Genomic DNA, 24,226 nt, shown 5'->3' with positions numbered 1-24,226 from the left:
GCCAAAGGCAGACGCTTAACTGACTGAGCCATGCAGATGCCTAATTTTTTTGCTTTATAAACCACTAGAAAAACACCAGAAAGTTTGTTTTCTTAAAAATTTTTTCAATGATACTCTACATTTTCTTATTTCTAAGCAGAAAGTTCATAATCCTCCTAATTTCTTTTTCTCCCATTTAATGTACAACCTGATCTTAATGCATGAATATGGAGTCTATTGAGGTTAGAGTTTGATTGTGTGATTCTTATACGGCCTTGAATTTTTTCCCCTTAATAACAAGAATAATATTTTTGTTTTATAATCAGAAGCCAAATTTAATGTACACTATTAGAAATTTTTATTTTATTTATCTGAAATATTAATCCTACATTCTATACGGAAGAAAAAAGATAGTTTTCCCTCTACTCTTCTAAGTTCTCAGCTGGGACCCCTATAACAAAAGACAGATTGACAAGAGGAAGAAAAACTCAGAAGTGTATTAGTGTTGCAGGATTTCTTTTCCTTTGGTGCCCATGGTTCTTGGTCACGCTGCTTTGAAGAATGAAGAGGTAGACCAGACCAAGAGTGGTGGGCAGCAAAGCAACGTTTATTAGGTGATAGTACAGAGCTCCCAAAGAGGGAGGGGACCCAAGAAGGTTGCCACCGGAGTTTCTAAGTCTAGTGGTGGTTTTTATGGGGTCTTTGTGCAGGTTGTTTTAATCTGATTAACCCTCCGTGCGCTTTTTGTCCTGATCAGGTTGTGTCCATGCTCATCTACCTGTCAGGTAGTTTTTCTTGTGGGAAAGGGTGGAGGTCTTCTTCCGGGTGGTATAAAATCTTTTTAAGGGTGGTTTCCTCTTAGGCTGGGGCCCCTTCTCCCTTCCCGTCTGCCTTTCTTTGGAGTATCCTTCACTATTAGTATATATACCTCATGTGTATGTGGGAGATACCCAGGGAAAATGACAAACTCTTAGATGTGCCTTTGAATTTAGGCTTAAATGCCATCTTCAGCTAAAGACAAAGGGAGAAGTGTGTGAGGAAGCCAGTTGTAGGGAGGTAACCAGGAAAAGTATGGTAAATAAGAGTAAGGTCTGTTATTCAGATTTAAGTTGTTTCCTTCTCCATCAATAGGAGTTTCTAGTGAGTCATCCTTTTCTTTTTGGTATATCCTTACATGTGGGGACTTTCTTTATAAATGTAAATTTCCCTTTCAAAAGGGTAGCTTCTGTTGTCTTTTCAGAGCTTCTCTTGTGTCTGCTGTTTCTCAAAATAATCAGTTCAAAATAATCCTTATGTCAAAGAGGTGTATTTTGGGGTGGCATATTTTCACACCCTTCACTCCCTTTTAGTTTTGATATTTATAACTTATTTTTACGATTAAAGGAAAATAGTTTTGAAGTATTTTCAACAGAAGTTCAAAGCAGTTTATAAGAAAAAGTTTCTATATAGGATATTTGAAAAAGTGGATTTAAATATTAAATAGTAACTAGTGAATTGCAACTAAATATAAAAACAAAACAAAAACAAACAAGAAAACATTCAACTCTTCCTCTATTTGGTGACTTCTTGCATTTGAGGTATTTCAAGTCTTACTTAAAGTACTAAAGTAAAATTCAGCATGACTCTTCCTCCTAATTTTGGTACCACTGATTGTCTCCACTTTCTGAAATGTTCTCACTTCTTCCTTACAGCATACTATTCTTGATTTTCTTCCTGTCTCTAAGTTCTTCCATGTCTTCATTTCCCCATTCAGTGAGTACTTTTCTAAGTGTGTTTCTTTGTTCATCTGTATGTATAATAATCAATAATAGGATTCCTTCTAAAAATGCAGCTCCCCCCTGCCCCCCGCCATTCTGGCCTTCTAAAGAGAAATCTCCTAGTGGTGGAGCCTGAGAATCTGCCTTATAGTTTCTCTGTGTGCCTTAAGCACAGTAAAGTTTGAGATTTGCTACCTTAAATGATGGGCTATTTCAGAATTTTCCCACAATTTGCCTCAGTCACACCAGAATTCTCTCTACTGTCCAAAAATGCACTTAACCTCTTCTGGCCTCCATTCCAATCTCACTCCTGAGGCTCAGACTTCTCTCTCTCATTGGATGGCTCACAAAAGTGTCAAACTCCCCTTGAACTTGGTCGTCCTTCTGTTTTTCCTTCTTTGGTAATTGGCATTACTTATATCTGGACAGCTGCCAGAGCCAGAAACTGGGAGGTAACTCCAATTTCTGTCCTTTCCCCTAGATTCATTCACTAATAGTCTCCTATTTATTTTGCCTTCTGAATCTTTGTATGTTTTACCCAATTATCTCTAGTACCACTTTCACTACCTTTATTGGCCCCTGTTATCTCTCATCAAAAGTATTACAACAGTAATTTTTTGGGTCCTGGGTGACTCAGTTGGTGAAGTGTCTGCCTTCAGCTCAGGTCATATCCCTGGGTCCTGGATCAAGCCCTGCATCAGGCTCCCTGCTCAGCGAGGAGCCTGCTTCTCTCTCTCCTTCTGCTGCTCCCCCTGCTTGTTCTCGCTCTCTCCCTCTCTCTTTCTCTCTAATAAATAAAATCTTAAAAAAGAAAAACAGTAATTTTTTATGTTTCCCCTAGTCCCTAATAAAGTCCCATGCATTCACCTTCTAAGATTTAATTCTAATCGTGTCCCTTCTCTGATTAAAAGCTTTCAATAGTCCCCATTTGTTTTCAGTGTAAAATATCACCTCCTTAGTGTGGCTTACAATGCCCTTCATGATTTGATCATTGTTTGTCTTTCCAGTTTATTTCTTAGCACTCCCATCCTCATGCTTTATAAATTTGGTCATACTAAATTTCTTACAGTTTCTTCAAGATTCCATGCTATTTCTTGTCTCTGGGCATTTATAGAGTACTCTTTCATCCTGGAGACCTGTTCCCCACCTGGTTTATTCTGATAGTTTCTGATGTTGGAAAGATGTTAGGGTTTGAAGCCAATGGCCGAAAAAGAATTCTTGAGACATCTTTGGTGCAAAAAGGTGGTTTTATTAAAGCATGGGGACAGGACCCTTAGGCAGAAAGAGCTGCATTGGGGTCACAAGGAGTGGCCAATTATATACTTTCAAGTTGGGAGGAGGCTAGGGATAGTGTAAATCTCTAAGGAATTTTGGCAGCAAGGTATCCAGGACCTGGAGGGGGCTAGCAATTATTGGGTAAAGGTCATTTATTACCATCTAATAAAACCTTAGTCATGAGACCCTTCAGATGTATATCGGTGCATCATATGCTTGGGGGATGATTGCCAACATGTATCTTGGGGAGTAGCGATAAAGGAAGTTTCCAAAGGAATTTTTATATGTTTAAGTAGGCTTACGGGATCCTAGGGTTCAGCTAAGAATGCCTTTTGCCCTTAGCAAAGTATTAACATTGAGGCAGCTGAGCTCCTAGAGGACTGTCACTGCCTGTTTTAAGGACTTGTGAATGGGCTGTGAGTAGTAAGGAAATTTTCTTTTGCCTTTGTTTCTCACATCAGTTTCTACTTAATATTTAGGTCTCAGTTCTTCTGGAATGCCTTTCTCCCCACCTTTTGGCTTTGGGCACAGCGTCACAACAGTGACCCAAACAAGAAGAAAGAAGGAGTTGCACTAGCCAACACTATTCTAACATTTTATTTCACTCATTCTCTTTTACAGAATTGAGTCAAATTGTCACCTATAGCTGCAAAGGAGGCTAGGTATAAAAGTATCTTCCAAAGGGAATGAGATACTAAGATAGTTCAGACATCATGATTCACCAGTCAGATTAGACAAATAGCTGTTAGGAACAAAGTTAGAATACTGTTATCAAGAAAGAAGGGAAAATGCTTAAGAGGAGGAAATCAGTTATGTTTATCAGGCTTTCCCTTAAAGATTGACACCCCAGGGAAATGCTCCACTGGCCTCCTCCTTAATCCAGCCCTAGTTATCTCTACCCTCCCCCCAGAACCTCAGTGCTGTTTCCACTGTAAGAAGCAGACACCTGCAGAGCTCTCCCAGTCAAGGTTAATGTCTAGGCATCTTGTGTTTGCTGCTGCTTAAGGGAGCCTTTTGCTACTTTGCATGCTACTTGTTTCCAGAGCTGAAGAAACACTGCTTAAAAGGATTAATTTGGCTGGTGCTCCAGAGAATTTGGAAGGTAAACAACTGTTTCTTTTTTGTCAATATGGCAATTAAGAACGAAGAGATTAAAGAAGAAAAGTAAATGCAGCTTTTATTTCTACAGTAGACTGATAGGCTAGTGAGTCACTGAATAGGTAATGAGCACCAGACTAGTTTGGGATTAATAAATTCAGTTCATGGATAAAGGTCTCTCTTCCTTCAACTTCTTTTACCCCAAAGTACCTAAACACAGCATAGACTGAAGCTTGCCAATTTAGAATTGGGAATTTGTGTTCATTTGATTGTGCTTAAAACACGTTTTTATGCCAGGGACACATTTCTGCATGAAAATTTGGTTTCAAATGAAAGCAAATTTTTCTACAGCCAGAAGTATTGTTTTTTTATTTTATTATGGATGAGAAAAAATATAAATATATCGTCATCTTATTAGAGTAAATGATCCAATAAGAGTGTTACTAGTTGATATGAAATCATAACAAAAAAGTGAAAAATGGTTTCAACTCTGTTATCAATTTACCTATCAGTGAGCTTGGCCAACTGCTTAATCTTTCTGAGATTGTTTCCTTGTATTTTAGAGGGTGGCCTTCTTCACCGTTGGTTTTTCAGGGCTGTTATACTTCATTGTACTCCCCTATTCTTAAGTTAGTGCCTCACACATGATAGACACTGAATAAATACTCATTAAAGGGAATACAGAATTGAAAAGCAAATGAAATACATATGTGAAAGAATTGTGAATAACAATACAAATATAAGTATGATTATTTTTATTTTCTTCCATGATATATCTTGTTTCAAATTTTACTGTCAGAAATTAATGGGTAAGTTAAAACCACATTATAGAAAGATTAAATTTGCAAAATTTCTAAGATTCCATTTGGTACTCTATTGAGACTGACCTTACCTATAAACCTTCAGAGTTATTTATAGGAGTGAATTCCATTTATAAACAATTGGAATCACTTAAAAAGCAACTTTATAATCTTAGATTTTTTTTCTCACTCCACAGGGTAAAAGAACAAATGGAGTATCTTTTGATGTACAGTGGCTTTCATTGTCAGTCATTAACAACTAAATTAATCAGAAGCCAAATTTGCTAAAATGTAGCCACTAAGAAGGGAACAGACTTACTGGAATATAGTTTCAGGAAGAGATCATGATGGCGTTTTCTTTAAGTGTTTGCATTCCTGGTAGATTTGAGATAAGTTAGCTTTGAGACTTCTTGGGTGGTATTGCTGAGAAGAAAGCACCATTGCATTTGCTGTCTCTCCAGCTGAGAATTCCAGAACACCCCCCTACAGATACTTATCTCATGTTTGCATACCAGTTACCTTACATGGTAAAAACTGTAGGAAAAGCAGAGGGAGCAGTGAACCCAAAGAGGAAAAAGGGACATTTTTCAGAGGAAATTGTGTTTCAGAAATCCCTCTAAAAAATCAGGGGAGGGGAGAAAACCTGGTTAAAATAATTAGACAAGGAGCCCATTAGGCTGAGGTGGCTTTAATGCCTCAGTTGCTTACATAAGCAAACTAGACTCTAAGCCTGTAATACCTCAAGGATTAGAAATCAAAATTTAAGGACAACCAAGCACAAACAGTCAACTAAGGCAACCCAGATAGGGCAACTGCTTAAGCTGTAGTCGATCAGTTTTTCTTTTCTTTCCTCCTGCTGCTTCTCTATAAAAGTCTTTCTTTTGCTCCTCAGAGGAGCACTCCTAACCATTGCCAGTTTGACACTGCCTAATTCCAATGAATTTTTGCTCAAATACACTCTTAAATTTTAATATGCCTCAGTTTATCTTTTAATGTTTTGAAATGCAAGTGTTATTTTAGTGGTTACTGTTGCTTCTCTCATCTGCTCTTTCAGAGTAGCAATGGTCGAATTTAATTGATGATAGGTTTAAATATACTATAATAAGGACTCAAAATTATTATGAAAAAGTCTGATACTAAGCAAATGGTGAGCTAATGCCCATAAGATAGAGTCAACATTGCAACAACTGTAGACAACGGTATTGTCACTATCCAGAGACAATTCTTTGTATAGAGAAATGGAATACTACCCACTTTTGGGTATATTTTGAAATACTACCCATTTCATTTTCCTTCTTGGTCATTGTCTTTTAACACTGTAGTCTTCATGATTAAATGAGACATGAGTATGAGGGCCATTACCCTAGGGAAAAATTGAATAAAAGAGAATTCTGAAAGAGTCAGATTTTTGACTTTATAGCTTCAAAGTAGGCTTTTATAATTTTATAGTAGATATTAAAATGAAAGCTGAAAAATGTTTGAAAAGCAAATGATAGACACTATTCAGACAAAGAGGTTTGTAATGATATAGCAGAAGTTGCATTTTAATATATATCAAGGAAACTGGAGCACTCAAACATGGAGCTCTTGCCAAAACCAAAGGGTTGAGGAGAATGAACAGTGGACCATTTTCTGTATCATCAAGAAGATAAAAGTACAACTAGTTGAATTCAAAGGAGATAGTCGAACTTGATGTGACTGGGGTTTGGATACCAATGGGATGCTGAACAGATGACAGTAATTCTCCTAGACTTGCATGTACTAGCTTTGGTTTTTGTTTTTATTAGGTGACTAAAAATATCACTCATAATCCTGTCAACCCAATAATATATATTCCATACTTATTCTGTTAGTCATTTTTATCTGTACATATTTCTGTATAATTATGTCTGTATCTATATCTGTACTTGTACCTATACCTGCAACTCTGTTTGCATCTGTATCTCCATCGGTAGCTCGAGCTGTACCCGTATCTGTACCCGCATGTCCTGGGAAATTCTGGGAACGTGGTGACAACTGGAAAGGAAACTGAAAAAACTCATTGTCAATGTTTATAACTACACTGGGTCACGAGCTGTTTCTTTGAACCTCAAATTTAAGCAGTGGAAACAAATCAACAGCCACAAAACCTGTATGACAACAACATTTTCATTGAAAGAAGCTATATGGTAGTAATGGAACGACTGAAGGACCTGAGCATAGGAACCCACAAAACAGCCAACAAGCACTCACTGGAAAGGTTAAGGAGCTGGAGCTGGCGAGGCCCCATAACTCTTGAAACTGATTAACCAGAATTTCCTTCCAGGAGAGGGTCCCTTATTAGGGAGAAACTGCCAAAAGTAGAATCACTATTGGTCAGGATAGGGACAATAACAAGAAAGAGCAAAGGACATCTGCGTAAAAGTGGGAAAGGGAAATAGAACTGGAAAATCACAGAAAGCGAGCCACCATATATATATATATATATATTTTTTTTTTATGATTTTTTATTATATTATGTTAGTCACCATACAGTACATCCCCGGTTTCCGATGTAAAGCTTGATGATTCATTAGTTGCGTATAACACCCAGTGCACCATGCGATACGTGCCCTCCTTACTACCCATCACCAGTCTATCCCATTCCCCCACCCCCTCCCCTCTGAGGCCTTCAGTTTGTTTCTCATAGTCCATAGTCTCTCATGTTTCATTCCCCCTTCTGATTACTCCCCCCTTTCTTTATCCCTTTCTTCCCCTACCGATCATTCTAGTTCTTATGTTCCATAGATGAGAGAAATCATATGATAGTTGTCTTTCTCTGCTTGACTTATTTCACTCAGCATTATCTCCTCCAGTGCCATCCATGTTGAAGCAAATGTTGAGAATTTCTTCTTTCTGATAGCTGAGTAATATTCCATTGTATATATGGACCACAACTTCTTAATCCAGCCATCTGTTGAAGGGCATCTCGGCTCCTTCCACGATTTAGCTATTGTGGACATTGCTGCTATGAACATTGGAGTGCATATGGCCCTTCTCTTCACTACGTCTGTATGTTTGGGGTAAACACCCAGTAGTGCAATGGCTGGATCACAGGGTAGCTCAATTTTTAACTTTTTGAGGGACCTCCACACTGTTTTCCAGAGTGGCTGTACCAACTTGCATTCCCACCAACAATGTAGGAGGGATCCCCTTTCTCCACATCCTCTCCAACAATTGTTGTTTCTTGCCTTGTCTATTTTTGCCATTCTAACTGGCGTAAGGTGGTATCTCAGTGTGGTTTTGATTTGAATTTCCTTGATGGCTAATGATTTTGAACATTTTTTCATGTGTCTGTTAGCCATTTGTGTGTCTTCATTGGAAAAGTGTCTGTTCATATCTTCTGCCCATTTTTTGATTTGTTTATTTGTTTCTCGTGTATTGAGTTTGAGAAGTTCTTTGTAGATCTTGGATACCAGTCCTTTATCTGTAGTGTCATTTGCAAATATATTCTCCCATTCCGTGGGCTGCCTCTTTAGTTTTTTTGACTGTTTCCTTGGCTATGCAGAAGCTTTTAATCTTGATGAAGTCCCATAAGTTCATTTTATCTTTTGTTTCTCTTGCCTTTGGGGATGTGTCATGAAAAAGGTTGCTTTGGCCGATATCGTAGAGGTTGCTGCCTATGTTCTCCTCTAGAATTTTGATGGATTCCTGTCTCACATCGAGGTCTTTCATTCATTTGGAGTTTATTTTTGTGTATGGTGTGAGAGAGTGGTCAAGTTTCATTCTTTTGCATGTAGCTGTCCAATTTTCCCAGCACCATTTATTGAAGAGACTGTCTTTTTCCCAACGGATGTTTTTTCCTGCTTTATCAAAGATTAGTTGCCCAAAGAGCCGAGGGTCCATTTCTGGGTTCTCTATTCTGTTCCATTGGTCTATGTGTCTGTTTTTGTGCCAGTACCATGCTGTCTTTGTGATCACAGCTTTGTAGTACAGCTCGAAATCCGGCATTGTGATGCCCCCAGCTTTGTTTTTCCTTTTCAACAGTTCTTGGAGATTCGGGGCCTTTTCTGTTTCCATACAAATTTAAGGACTATTTGTTCCAGTTCTTTGAAAAATGTCCTCGGTATTTTGATCGGGATAGCATTGAAAGTGTAGATTGCTCTGGGTAGCATGGACATTTTAACTATGTTAATTCTTCCGATCCATGAGCATGGAATATTTTTCCATCCTTTTATGTCTTCCTCAATGTCTTTCAAGAGTGATTTATAGTTTCTAGAATATAGGTCCTTTACGTCTCTGGTTAAGTTAATTCCAAGGTAACGTATGGTTTTTGGTGCTATTGTAAATGGGATGGATTCCCTAATTTCTCTTTCTTCGGTCTCGTTATTCATGTATAGAAATGCAGCTGATTTCTGAGTATTGATTTTGTATCCCGCCACATTACTGAATTGCTCTATAACTTCTAATAGTTTGGGAGTGGCTTCTTTTGGGTTTTCCATATAGAGTATCATGTCATCTGTGAAGAGAGACATTTTGACTTCTTCTCTGCCGATTTGGATACCTCTGATCCCTTTTTGTCGTCTGATTGCTGTTGCAAGGACTTCTAGTACTATGTTGAATAATAGTGGCGAGAGTGGGCATCCTTGTCGTGTTCCTGATCTTAAGGGAAAGGCTTCCAGCTTTTCCACATTGAGAATAATATTTGCTATAGGCTTGTCATAGATGGCTTTTATGAGATTGAGAAATGTACCCTCTATTCCTACACTCTGAAGGGTTTTAATCAGGAAAGGATGCTGTATTTTGTCAAATGCTTTTTCTGCATCAATTGAGAGGATCGTATGGTTCCTGAGTCTTTTCTTGTTGATATGATGTATCACGCTCATTGATTTACGAATGTTGAACTACGCTTGCATCCCAGGTATGAATCCCACTTGGTCATGATGGATAATCCCTTTAATGTACTGTTGGATTCTATTAGCAAGGATCTTGTTGAGGATTTTGGCATCCATATTCATTAGGGAAATCGGTCTGTAATTCTCCTTTTTGAGGGGGTCTTTGCCTGGTTTGGGGATCAAGGTAATATTGGCCTCATAGAATGAGTTGGTAGCTTTCCTTCTGTTTCTATTTTTTGAAATAGCTTTAGGAGAATAGGTATGATTTCTTCTTTGAATGTTTGGTAGAATTCCCCAGGAAAACCGTTCGGACCTGAAGTTTTGTTATTTGGAAGGTTGTTTATCACTGACTCAATCTCTTCATAATTAATTGGCCTGTTTAAGAAATCAGTTTCTTCCTGTTTCAGTCTTGGTAGTTTATATGTTTCCAGGAAGGCCTCCATCTCTTCCAGATTGCTTAGTTTTTTGGCATATAGCTGTTGATAATAGTTTCTAATAATCCTTCCAATTTCATTGGTGTTGGTCATGACCTCTCCTTTTTCATTCATAATTTTAATAATTTGGGTCCTTTCTCTTTTCTCTTGGATAAGTCTTGCCAGTGGTCTGTCAATTTTATTGATTCTCTCAAAGAACCAGCTTCTAGTCCTGTTGATTTGCTCTACTGTACTTCTGGTTTCTAATTCATTGATTTCTGCTCTCATCTTGGTCAACTGCTTCCTTGTGAGTGGATTAGGCCTGTCCCTCTGTTGCTGTTCCAGCTTCTTGAGGTGAGAATATAAAAACTGCATTTTAGATTTTTCTATTCTTTTGAGTGGGGCTTGGATGGCTATGTATTTCCCCCTTAGGACTGCTTTTGCAGTATCCCATAGGTTTTGGACCATTTTGTTTTCATTCTCGTTGGTGTCCATAAATTGTTCAAGTTGATTTTTTATTTCCTGGTTTATCGAGTCATTCCTGAGCAGAATGGTTCTTAGTCTCCAAGTGTTTGAGTTTCTTCCAAATTTTTCCTTGTGGTTGAGTTCCAATTTCAGAGCGTTGTGGTCTGAGAATATGCAGGGGATAATTTCAATCTTTTGGTATTGGTTGAGACCTGTTTTGTGTCCCAGAACATAGTCTATTCTTGAGAATGTTCCATGGGCATTAGAATAGAATGAGTATTCTTTGGTTCTGGGGTGTAGTGGTCTATATATATCTATGAGGTCCAACTCGTCGAGTATGGCATTCAAAGCCTTTGATTCTTTGCTTAGTTTTTGCCAGGGTGTTCTGTCTATTTCTGATAGTGGAGTGTTGAGGTGCCCTAATATTAATGTATTTTTATCTATATGTCTATTCTGGTTAAGAGTTGGCTTGTGTATCTTGCTGCTCCCCTGTTGGGGGCATATATATTTATAATTGTCATATCCACTTGTTGAATACTTCCCTTAAGAATAATATAGTGCCGTTCTGCGTCTCTAACTATAGTCTCTAGTTTAAAATCCAATCTATCTGATATGAGAATTGCTACCCCAGCTTTCTTTTGAGGTCCATTTGCGTGAAAGATGGTACTCCATCCCCTTACTCTCAGTCTGAATGCATCTTTGGGTTCGAAATGAGTCTCTTGTAGACAGCAAATGGATGGGTCATTTCTTTTTATCCAATCTGCAACCCTGTGGTGTTTAAAGCAAGAATTTAAACCATTAATGTTAAGACTGAGTACTGAGAGATATGCTTTTAATTCTGCCATGTTGTCAGTAAAGTCTTTGTTTGTATTGGCTGTGACTTTCTGTTTTGTATCACTCTTGGGGCTTTTTTACTTTTATAGAACCCCCCGTAATACCTCCTGTAGGGCTGGTTTCGTGGTTACGAAGTTGGCTAGTGACTGTCGATTCTGAAATGTCTTTATTTTTCCATCAATTCTGAATGACAGCCTTGCTGGATAAAGGATCCTTGGCTGCATGTTTTTCTCTGAAAGAGCTTTAAAAATGCTCCCCCAACCCTTTCTCTCATTCCAGGTCTGTGTAGACAGGTCTGACGTGATTCTGATGCCTTTGCCTTGGTACGTGAGAAATTTCTTTGCCCTGGCCGCTTTCAATACTGTATCCTTGGATCTAATATTTGCGAAATGCACTATGACGTGACGTGGCGTAGGTTTGTCATGGTTGAGCTTCGGAGGGGTCCTCTCTGCCTCTTGGACACGAATGTTTGTTTCCCTCGCTAGATTAGAGAAGTTTTCAGCTACAATTTGTTCAGATATCTCTTCTAGACCTCTGTTTTTCTCCGCCCCCTCGGGGATGCCGATGATTCTGACATTGGATCGTTTCATTGAGTCAGTAATCTCCCGTAACCTACATTCGTGGGCGTGGATTTTTTTAAGACCAGCTTCTATTTTCATTTTTTCCTCTATTAACCCATCCTCCAATTCACTAACCCATTCCTCTGCTTCGGTGACCCTGGCTGTCAGAGCCTCTAGTTTTGCCTGCGTTTGGCTCATAGAATTTTTAATTTCTGTCAGATTCGCTCTCATTTCTGTCCTTAGGGATTCTATATTCTCAGTAACCTTTTCGTTAATACTTTTTTCAATTCTACTCATCATTTTGACCATTGTTACTCTGAATTCCATTTCTGATAATTTGGTTACATCTATATCCATTATTTCTGTGGCAGAGGCCACAGACTCACTGTCTTTTCTTTGCTGGGGGGGGCTTCTCCTTCTTGTCATTCTGATGAGGAGAGGTTGCGGGGTTGTCCAGAACCCAAATTATTGACTGGGTCCCAGGCCGTGCCCCTTGTTTTATAGGGATCTTAGGGGTGTGGGCTTCTTCTTTAAAGATTTTATTTATTTATTTATTTATGTGGCAGAGAGCCAACCAGTGAGAGAGGGAACACAAGCAGGGGAGTGGGAGAGGAAGAAGCAGGCTCCCAGCGGAGGAGCCCAATGAGGGACTCCTTTCCGGAATGCCGGGATCACGCCCTAAGCGGAAGACAGGTGCTCAATGACTGCGCCACCCAGGCGCCCCGGGTTGTGGGCTTCTTGATTTTTCAGCCTGCCTTCTGTGTTCTGGGGGAGGGGCCTGCTGCGCCGATACTCAGGCAACCCTGTTTGGGTAGAGTCTCCGTGTCCCCTGCGAGGGGGGATGGGGATGGGCATGCTGTGCGCCGGTATTTCCAGGCTTTTGTTCTCTGGCGGCTTTCCCTGGCGGTTTGCTGTGCCTCTTCTGAGAGTCAGAGCAGCAGCGGCCGAATTTCAGCCTCTGTCACAGAACAGAGGGATTGCGGCCCATTCTCCGCTGATGTTCTGGCCACTTTAACTCTGTTACTATTGGTGCTGCTCAACCCTGCAGCGTCCCGGGATGTGCGCCCCACACCCGGCGTCCCAGCCCTCACTTCCAGGGCCGGCGCGTCTCTGTCCTTTGTGTTTCTAATGCTGCCAGCCGCCAGCCGTCCCCCGTGCGCTCCCAGAGCTTCCGGTCTCAGTCTGGTTCCAGTGAACGCACTGGGATTCCGGAGTTCTGTGAGATGCCTGGTGGTGCGTGCTCCTGGCTCACGGTCTCAGTCCGCTCTCTCGTGGGTGCCATCCATGAGTACGCCCGCTCCCCCCCGTGCAGGTGGCTACCGCTTCCCGGCGCCCGAATGTGGCGGCTCCCTCCCCCTTCCGTTTATCTTCCGATATCTGTGCGCGGTTTCATGGCTCCCCGCTTTGTACCTCAATACTCAGCGCTGGAGATGTTCATTTGTAGAGATCCAGATGTATCTTCCTGCGTCTCAGGCTGCTTCCGTGGTTGTTTAAGCTGGTCTGGTACCTATCCAGCTCGACTCAGGGGACCGGCTGAAAAAGGTGTCTCCTACTCCTCCGCCATCTTAACTCCTCTCCCATATATATATTTTTAACACTACCTGCAAATGCTGGAAGAAGGAGCTCTCTGAAGTTAGAAAATACCATTTGAACTAAGGTCCGTTCTAAAAGTTCAGGAAAATAATTTCACATAAAAATGAATAAGAAAAAAGTGTTGCGGGTAAATCCCATTAAAAAATATCAAAATACAAAGAATGAGAATAAAAGCATGCTGAAATGATATTCCTGTAAAGCAGATCAAAGTTATAACATGCTATGTCAAATAAGTTTAAAGAGGTAAGTGTATGTGTGTGTATTATATGTGTTTTCTCCACTGGAAAGGCCTGGGAACAATGACAACATTGTCAGCATCAGTGCATATTTCTGGTAATCAAACTATGTGTTGAAATATCATAACTTTCAAGAGAAATAGAGAAATATACAAGATGGGTTTGTTAAATCTGTTGTGCTGGCTAACAAGGGAGCTATCAGAGACTTTTTATGATCCTGTCAAAAGGAATTAAGCATTAACTTAAAGAGTTTCCCACTGGCTAATACAGTTGACCCTTGAACAACACAGGTTTAAATGGTACACTCATACCTGGATTTTTCACAGTACAGTAATATAAATGCATTTTTATCTTCCTCATGATTTTCTTAATAAGATTGTTTTCTCTAGCTTACTTTATTGTAAGACTATAGTATATAACCTATAACATACAAAATGTGTGTTAATCAACTATTTATGTTATTGGTGAGGCTTCTTGTCAACAGCAACAGGCTATCAGTAGTTATGTTTTGGAGGAGTCCAATTTATATGCAGATTTTTGACTGTGCTGGGGGTCAGCACTCTAATCCACATGTTTTTCAAGGATCAACTCTATAGGACAATTTGAACTCCAATAAACATAAGAAATACATGTATTGAAATCAATATGTTTAAATGCATAGGTTTGTTAGCGTGAGAGAGAGTCTGCTTTGTATGAATGGAGTACTTGGATTCCCCATGAGAGGATTTACCTGGGGATATATGTTCCAATAAAGACAGCCAGAAGGAAAGTAGCAAGCACACAGTAGTTTATTAAAGTGAAAGTACACTGCCAAAGTGGGAGAGTGGGCAGGTTCCATAAGATGGGCCTGTAGATTGTTTTGGGATTGGATATGATTGGGTCTCTCCGGTTGGGGAGTACCTTGACTATAGTTGGGATGGTATCTATTGGAGCAGGCTTCCAATCATTTGGGAACTCCTCCCACAGGTTGAGAGGGGGAGGCCTTGACCCTACAAGGTTTCTACCTACCATCTTCATGGCAGCCTTTCTCTATGGGCAGGACTCTTCCAGCAATGCACATGTATTATAATGAGTCTAGGGCTTACCCTGGAGCAGAGGTGGAAGAGGAGAACATGTTCTGCACCTGTGGCTCTTAATCTATCAGGCCTAAGGTCTTGGAAGTTACAAGGTCAGGATGTTGAGCCCTCCAGCTTATAATATGTAGATTTTTAAATTATTTTTTATTTTTATTTTTTTATCACCATCCTTTCCATCAGCTCCAGTCTCTGTTATTCCCCTTCAAGGACTTGGGACTCTGCATCTGGGTGTTTCTTCCACTGCTCATATCTAGCTTCTCCCTAACAGATTTATATTTTTAGAAGTGTAAGGGATCAAAACTTACCTTGAGAAATGGTATATAAAGGGAAAGAATAAGGCATTTATATTTCTTTCTTATATGAGCTGTACCACTGGCTGACCAAATGGTTGAAAAGTCAGTAAGGCCAATCAGCTATTTCAAATTTTTCTATAAGTGAAACAAGTACTGTATTTAACAATAGGTATGAGGTTAACCAGCAATGCATTCATTTATTTATTCCGATGAACTAGTCCAATTAGTTGTTTTATCTGCTTCTGCTATTAAGAATTAAGACTAACATAACATAATAATAATAAAAAAAAGAATTAAGAAGCTAAGGAAAAAGCTTTGGTTTAATGTTTTTCTGTATATTACTGAATATATTTGAGAATAGATGGTAAATTTTTCCCTTGAAACCATCTTTGACATATGCTCAAAGTGAGTTTTGCAACCTGCTGTAGGACGAGAGATTTGTAAAAGGCAGGCCCTGATACTGAGGTCTTCTATGCTTGTGGTAGTGCTGGGATTAGACAAACATCCGTTTTTTCTGGCAGAGATTCAAGTGACTTCTGAGTACCTGAGTAGTGAACTAGCCCAGCCTCTTTGGAATGAGAGACTCTCCTTGAAGGACCTGGGTGTGTGCATCTATTTTTAAAAATAATTGTCTTAATCTTTAACAGTGGCAGAGCTCTGATAAACTCGTGTTAACATTTGCAGGATATTCCCCACTAGATTTCAGTTTTTGCTTAACATTTTTCTTAAAATAACACTGTTTTGAGAACAATGTTGCTCTTCCAATCTGTCATTCCCTGGGGCAAAAGAGCATGGCTGAATGTCCATGGTTGTATTTCCTGTCTCTTATCACATATCTGGAGCCTCTCTCCAATAAAGTATCTTGAGCCAATGCACCCTTTTTGCTATTTATGTGAGACCTATAATTCAGCATATTGTTCTTCATCTTGCTGCTTTCACTCCCTTAATTAGTTAAAAGATATTTCAGGAATATATTGAATATACATCAAATCAGTAGGATACCTTAGACATTTCTTCAGTCCCTCCAGTATATAACAGAAAAAAGAAGTGAGACCAGAGAAATTATGACTTTCCAACGTTCTCAAAGCAAGTTCACAGCTGATTTTTTTTTTTTTTTTATAGCTCTATTCAGGATGTAGGTTACTTTACATTGTTACGCATGTAACAACAATGAATAGAACTCTCCCTGGTTTGTTAATGGCTTCAAAGAGACTGAGTTACCAATATTGATCTTTTCTAAAGTTATGTACAGAAAATACATATTACTATTTGTATAACTGATATTTTTGTCCCAGATACAATACCAAATAAGTTGAAACATGTTGATACTGTTGCACTGATATTTGTACCACAATACATTCATGTTTGCTTTGCATTACCAATACTTCAGGTACTTTAGCAATACTGGGAAAAGCAGATGATACCATGTTGTAAGAGAGCTTTAGTTACAATTGTAATGAGTGTTTGATTACCCAAGTTGATTTCTGTTGTAATCAAGTAGCATCCTTTTTCCTGACCCCTTGGCAGCCTTGCCGTGCTGACTGATTCTTTCTTGGAAAGGCGATTTTCCTTGTTTTGGTAGCTAGTCTGGTTTTCCCCACATATCCTGTGAGAACTTTTGCTCTGTCTCTTTCTCCTATCTCTTAAAATTAGCAATCATTTCCTTGTATATCAAATTTAATATGTCCCAGCTTGAAAACTCATTATCTCCTCAACATCCTGAACCAACCTGCCCTCCTTATTTTCCTTTTCCTGTTAATGACACATCTTTCTCCCAGTTCCTCTGGCTCAAAGCCTAGGAATAATTTTTTCTTGTCATATATTATTATTCCCTTACCTTTGAAATTCAAAAAATTGTCAAGAATTGCACATTTTCCTTTGAAAAGTTTTCTCATCCATCCTCATTTTTGCATTTCTTTCCTACAATCTTAATTCATCTCTTTTATTAAATCTTTCCAGACCATTGCCAGAAGGAACTGTTGGTTTCCTTACTTCTGAAAGTCTTTGTACATTACTCTACAAACGTGCTTAAAGGTTCACATGCTTAGAGGCTGCCTATGGTCCCCACTGGCTAATGGTGGATTTTTGTCAAAGCATAATAATTTCTTTAGGAAATAGCTCCACACTACTTTGCTAATTGTTCTTTTCTTTCACTTAACTACAGGTGCCTAAATTTGCTTCTCAATTTTAACGTGCATATAAATCAAATGTAGTTTTGCTCTCTTCTTGAAAAGTATTGTTTTTTTTTCTTTTTTGGTTCTGTGCTGTTCACTGTCTTCAATGTCTTGTCTCCCCAACTCCTCTATTATAATCCTATTCCAACTGCAAAGCACATCCCAAAAGCCAACCTATCCATGAAATTTTATTTGCATGAGTTTTATATGTTCTTTCAAATTCTCAAACATCTGTATGTATATTGTGCATAACGCTTATATTATGCATAACACTTAACACTATATTACTTCACGTGACAGTTTCTCAAATCGAATGTAAGAATTTTGAAGACGGGCTATGCTTTATTTTGCTTTCTATCCCCCGTAGGCCTTGCACAACACTTCACATGCACGAGGTGTTCAGTAACTATTTTTAAGTGGAATTATTCTGCATGGTTGAGTCACACTGGTAGAATAAGCCACTAGTAAAAAGACTTGAGTTCATAATTAATGTTTGTGATATTTCCTGTAAACTGGAAAAGCTTAGATTCTATTTAGCTGTGGCCTTTTCAGAAATGTTTGTATGAATTCCAAATATCAAACTCTGCCCTATTGTTAAAATAACAGCAGATTTCAAATCAACTTGATGTTTGAGATTAAAAGAGAAAATGCTATGTAGTAATGAATATAAAGAAGATTAAACCTTAAAAAAAACACACACAGGAAAACCTAAATTGGTAAAAATAAGTAGGAATGGGAGTGCTTCCGTGGCTGAACTGGGTTCTTTTACCAACTTATTCAACATATTATTTGAGAAATGCTGTGTGTTCTCAGAGGTTGTCTTAACTTGTCACCACTCAAGCAGAGGGCAAGTTGTGTCTGTTGTTAAGTGAGAATTGCTGGAGCATTAGACTTATAGGAAAAATGCCCCTGGTGTGCTCATTCAGCCATTCACATTTTTTTATGCTGTTGTTATGTGCCAAGCAATGTGTTATAAATGCAGAAATGAAAATCATAACCTTTTTAAAAAAAGATTTTATTTATTTATTTGAGAGAGAGAGAGAGCACAAGCAGGGAGAGGGACAGAGGGAGAGGGAGAAGCACACTCCCCGCTGAGCAGAGAGCCCGAAGTGGGGCTCCATCCCAGGACCCTGGGATCATGACCGGAGCCGAAGGCAGATGCTTAACCGACTGAGCCACCCAGGTGCCCCCCAAATCATAAACTTCTTAAAATCTTCTTAAAATCTAGTGAGGAGAGAGAAAGATAAATAATCATGAATCAAACAATATGACAAGTTGTTAACTGAGGAAGCTATGGAATCCAAAATAATAGTAGGATCTGCTTAATAGAACAGGCAGGGGAGGACATTCACATTCAGCAATGTTCCTCAGTCCTTTTCTTTTTTCTTCCATGATCACTGCCCCCCACCTCACCCCCACTCAGAGCTTTTTTTAGACTCTTTGTTCCCCCATCACATGAAATGTTAATACCGTAGAAATATTATATGTTCCTTTATGTACTGTGGCACATTGGAGAGCCACAAACCGTTGTATACTAACTTTTTTTCTTTTGTCCCTGAAAAACAACTTTTCATTACCTTAGCTGAGAATGCCTGACATAGAAGGCCTAGATCTTGCCAACTAATGTGAACGCCCTGGGATCAACTTTGGCAATCTTGGTGTCATACTGCCCCCATATTGTTGTCCCTACTTTGCTCTCAGTTATTTTCAACTGATTATAATTTAAATATTGCAACTTGGTGGTTTTTGGGCTGACCTCTTTACATTTAGTAAGTTGAGATTTTGCTTTTAGTAACAGAAAAGTGAAAACTAACAGTAGTTTATACAAGATAGTTTCTTGCTCACTTTCCTTCACATAGAGAAAGGCCAGAGATAGGCAAACCAGGGCTGAGAGTATGACTCTGCTCTTACATTGTCTTGAAGGATTCAGACTCCTTCCAGTTCAAACTGCTTTGTCAATTCTACACTGTGGCCTTTGTCCAAGTTGGCTTCTATAACCTACTAGCAGGATGAAGGAACATAGAAGCTAGGAAAGGCCATGTGACAGCTATCTGTTAAGGTAGGATTAAGGAAGCTGCCACATAGCATTCTGACTCATGGCACACTGGCCAGGACTTAGATATGTCCCCAACACCTGGCTACAAAGGACACTGGGACATGCTGCCTTTATTCAGGTGGCCTTGTGCCCATTTTTATGGAAAATGAGAGGATAGAAAGTGGGGACCACTAGGGTTTTGTTACTCCTTGCCAGGAATATTTGCTTTGAATAAATTATTTTTGCTAAATAAATAAAATTGTAGTATTGATTGGATTAAAACACAATGCATTAAAACGGCTTACAAAGATTTAACCAAACTTTTAAATATTCTTTTTTTTCCCTATGTAGTTCTTATCTAGGCATGATTTTTATATTTAGTAGACAGATGCAGTTATTTATTTTTCATTTAGTGTTATAAATAAGCATTTTTCATGTTGCACAATCCTCACAATTTTAATGGCTTTATATTTATTATAATGAATATTTTCATGCATATTAACTTTTTCTCATTTTTTCCCTTCCTATTTTCCCTCTTTTATCTTCTCATCAAAAGATAATTGGGTTAAAAGGTACAATTATTTTATATGTCTTGGAATACCTTGAAAAATCAGTTTTCCAGAAGGAATCTGACAATTTATTATCTTTTATAAGTTATGTATGAGAGCACCTGCTTGATTACCAAATTTCCTCATTTTATTGATTTAAAAAGGTACATTACTCTTATTTCATTGTGTTCTTTTGGTAACTAGCGGAATTGAACATTTTTGTTTTTAAAGATTCTGTGTGTTTATTTGAGAGGGAGAGCATGAAAGATAGAGTGCAAGGGTGGGGAGAGGCAGAGGGAGAGGGAGAAGCAGGCTCCCTGTTGAGCAGGGAGTCCAATGCAGGGCTCCATCCCAGGATCCTGGAATCATGACCTGAGCCAAAGGTAGATGCTTAACTGACTGAGCCACTCAGGCACCCTGAGAATTGAAGATTTTTATATAGATATTTTACTTTACTAATGTTAATTAAGTTGTTCATATCCTTTTTTACATTTTAGTGTTATTTTTCATATGAGTTTGCATAAGCCTTTTTTATACAGTACAGATATTGTTTTTTTAAAATATATAAAATTTGCTGAAAACATTTGCATGGATCTGTTTCCCTTCTTATAAAATCATTTTTATTATCATTATAAATATATATTTATATAATGTTGTCTGCCAATCTTTTCACATAGCTTCTTTATCAGCATTTCTTCTCTCTTTACATTTATGATGTAACACTTATAATACATAAATATATAACAGATATTTGTGTGCATATATGTGTATAAGTGTAACCCAAATTATTATTCTGTTCTCTGTTTTTGCAATAATCTCCACTGATTTAATGGTGTTTTAAAATTTGTTTTTCAGTGATGAATAATATTAGCTCTTATTTTACCTGTTATATCCTTTTACTCCAATTTTACTTCTCAAACTACCTTCTTTATATTGGCCTATGACCTAGCAAACAACCACTGGTAACTTTCTAATCCCTGTTCTAGAGCCTAAAAGATCAAAGAATAAGAAAAGGGAGGAAGAATATTTATGGAGAATCTGACCTGGAGAGATGCATGGCAGAGAGAGGGGAGATAGAATTAGGAAGGAATGACTGAAATGATTCAGATATGTGGCAGCTCTCTTTTGGTTACTCTTCACACTTAAATGCATATGAGCATTTAAAGTTTGTTCCTTTGAGTTACGCTTATCTTTTTAACATCTTATGGCCCTTACCGAATTAAAGTAACATTGTCTGACTTAAAATTAAGGACCTATTGCTCACTTTAGAGTCCTGTTACATGCAAGTTTGCCCTCTTTGTTGTAAGAATAAATATAAAACAATAGGTAGGAGCCAATTTATATGAATTTATTTATGTTAGGCAGTCATAGCTTCAGATACATTTCTTTGAAGTTGCAAGTTGAAGTTTCATCTACTAACGCATCCAAGTTGCAGCTTACATCAAGTAGTTCTTGAGTTCCACGGTTCCCTTTGTAAATATGCAGGCTCAATAGAAGGAATGATGCTGTCTTGGTTTGAAACTATTTATCTTATTTTCTTACATAATTTCTGCAGGAAAATTAAGTAGACGGGAGGGCTGATTATTTTGGCCATTTGATTTCCAAGTCTATCCAAGAGGAGGAGCAACCAAAGATCAGATTTATTATAAAATTTTGCAAAGTTCAGCTGACAAATTCCACCAATTTTTCTTTCCTCATATTCTCTGTCGTAAGGAATTCTTTAGAAAAATAAAAATTTAAAAGGAGAGTCAAGATGCATGTCAAACATCAATGAAAAGCAAATATTAGAGCAGACATCTCTTAGCCAAGGAAACATTTGTTTTAATAAATTTCCCTCTCTGATTAGTTTTCTCTTGAACACCTCTAAAATAAACGCACACACAAAATCAGCCTTTGGGGTTTTCTGTTTGCTGTGATTGTGTGGTTCAATCCATTAGAAAACTAGCAGTACATAGGGCTTCCCACACTCCACTCGAGGAATCACAATTTCACAGTTTGGTTCCCAGCACTGCCTTGCAGGGCTGCAATCATAATGAGTTTCTGGCTCTGGACATGCAGGCAGAAGTCTCTTATGTTGGCTTCTCAAAGGGGAAGGAGAGAAACACTAGAGGAAACAGCAATTATATCACTCTATAATAACACAAAAGCTATAGAATTGTTCCCAATACTCACATGTACGTTACTGATATAACGTGTCTCTTTTTCCCTCATATAATGATTTTTTTTTTTTTTTTTTTTTTTGTCAGAATGAAAATGGTACAGATTTGTACAAGCGAAACCATAGGAAGAAGCCTGGGAAACTAAGGTATTGTGCCTTATATATTTAGAGCATCATTTAGCTGGGGTCTTTAAAAAAAAAATGACCAAATCCAAGAATTTAATCAGCTATGAAATCTCTGATATAAAAATGTTTTATGGATAAAGTATATCTATTTTAAAAAATCTGTCTTATTAAAAATTTTATTATGAAAATAAACCAGTTTATAGGACATAATCTCATCACATGCAGGGCAATAGGGCATATTAAATTTATGTTTTGTGATTTTTTGTTTTAAAAACAAGGTCACTGAGCAGCCAGAAGAGTCTGAAGTTATTTTAGCATGTGCTACTCCAGTGCTCTGGAGACATATGACATCAGGCTCCTCACTAGCGCTCCTTCCAACCCGAGGTGATGTGATATATGAGAAATCGCACAGGCCTTGAAGTCAGCTAAACTTGGGGACGCATTACAGCTTCTCACTCCTTCTGTGTTCCTGGATAAGTTTCTTAATTTGTCTCTCCCTCTTGTAAAAGTGTAAAAATTGAGACAAATACCTACCTTGCCAGGTCATTGTGAAGGTCTGTGATAATGTTTTTAAAGTATCCACCTTAAACTGGAGGGTATTATGCTAAATGAAATAAGTCCATCAGAGAAAGACAAATACCGTATGATTTCACTCATATGTGGAATTTAAGAAACAAAACAAATGAACATAGGGGAAGGGAAGGAAAAATAAAATAAGATATAAACAGAGAGGGAGGAAAACCATTAGAGACTCTTAACTGTAGGGAAAAAATGGAGGGTGGCTTGAGGGGAGGTGGGTGGGGCATGGGGTAACTGGGTAATGGGCATTAAGGAGGGCACTTGATGGAATGAACTCTAGTGTTATACGCAACTGATGAATCACTAAATTCTACCCCTGAAACTAATAATACACTATATGTTAACTAAATTGAATTTAAATAAAAAATTAAAATAAAGTATCCACCATAATGACTATAACAGCATGGGGATTTAATAACTAGTGGGAAGTACTATTTTTATCCTTTCTCTTATCTATCCTACATTATTTTCATAGATCATGAGTGGCAAATATATCTTAATTGTACATACTTGCATTTCCACCCTCATCCTCTTTCCATACCCCTGAAGACATCAGATTGATAATGGCACTGTATTTCACTGTATTTGAACAGTCCTAGAATCAAATTATCTTACTAATTTGCTGAGGGAGATATTGTGTTATGTTTTGTTGTTGTTGTTTGGCAGGTGTTATGATTTCCAGGACACATTACATGCAAGAAAAGATGCATTTGTTTCATCATTTCTCAATTTTTCCATTTGAGTTTTATTACAGTTTAATTTTGTACAATACTGAAAGAATAAAGTAAGTGGGAATTCATTTGTGCTATCAGTGTTTTGAGGGCTGATACTGAGTAGAATCAGGTTCTATTATGAACAGGTGCCTAATTCTCACCTGGTTAGTCTCTACTCATTTCATAAAGAGATTCTGAATTCAAAGGGAAAAGAGTCCCCAACGGGAGTCTTCTTTTCCTGTGCTGAGAAAGTCCAAAACCAAGGGTACTTATGAATATACCTACCTATGAGGGAATGGGGAGAGATATTCTACCTTAAGCACTAGGTCTGTACTGCACCAAAGAGGGTTAACAGTTAGCGTTAACCCAAAGCAGAAGTTCCCAAGGATAATTTCATTAAGACAGGTGGGAAGAGCTGTATCAAAGAGTTGGAATAATTGTCTTCATTTTCCTGTTATCTTGTTTTTAGTGTTATTGAAGGCCATGATTTAGGTCTCTACATAGACTAATGAGATCTCTTTGCAATTATACTCTTAGCCTAACTTGCCAATAGTTTTCAATGGTGTTGCTTTTTTCAATAAATAGTAAATTTTTAGTTCTTTTGTAGATTTTGTTCTTTTAAGACTGAGAATTACTTCCATAGAAGATAGATATAAAACAA

General features: G+C 38.1%; 1 protein-coding gene across 2 annotated transcripts in view; it reads left to right on the top strand.

The window, feature by feature from the left end:
• Window positions 1-24,226, top strand: part of NSUN3 (NOP2/Sun RNA methyltransferase 3) — a 449,969-nt gene that overhangs the window by 259,675 nt on the left and 166,068 nt on the right. Inside the window, exon 10 of one of the 2 annotated variants that reach the window (XR_007188714.2) lies at window positions 22,236-22,294. The gene's annotated coding sequence lies outside the window, so the exon portion shown is untranslated. Of the gene's footprint in view, window positions 1-22,235; window positions 22,854-24,226 lie in introns of those variants that run through there. The other variant, XR_008957257.1, reaches the window with a different exon arrangement.

Source organism: Ursus arctos, unplaced genomic scaffold, assembly GCF_023065955.2.
Source record: "Ursus arctos isolate Adak ecotype North America unplaced genomic scaffold, UrsArc2.0 scaffold_4, whole genome shotgun sequence".
Taxonomy (NCBI): domain Eukaryota; kingdom Metazoa; phylum Chordata; class Mammalia; order Carnivora; family Ursidae; genus Ursus; species Ursus arctos.
This window is presented reverse-complemented; position numbering and strand designations above follow the sequence as displayed.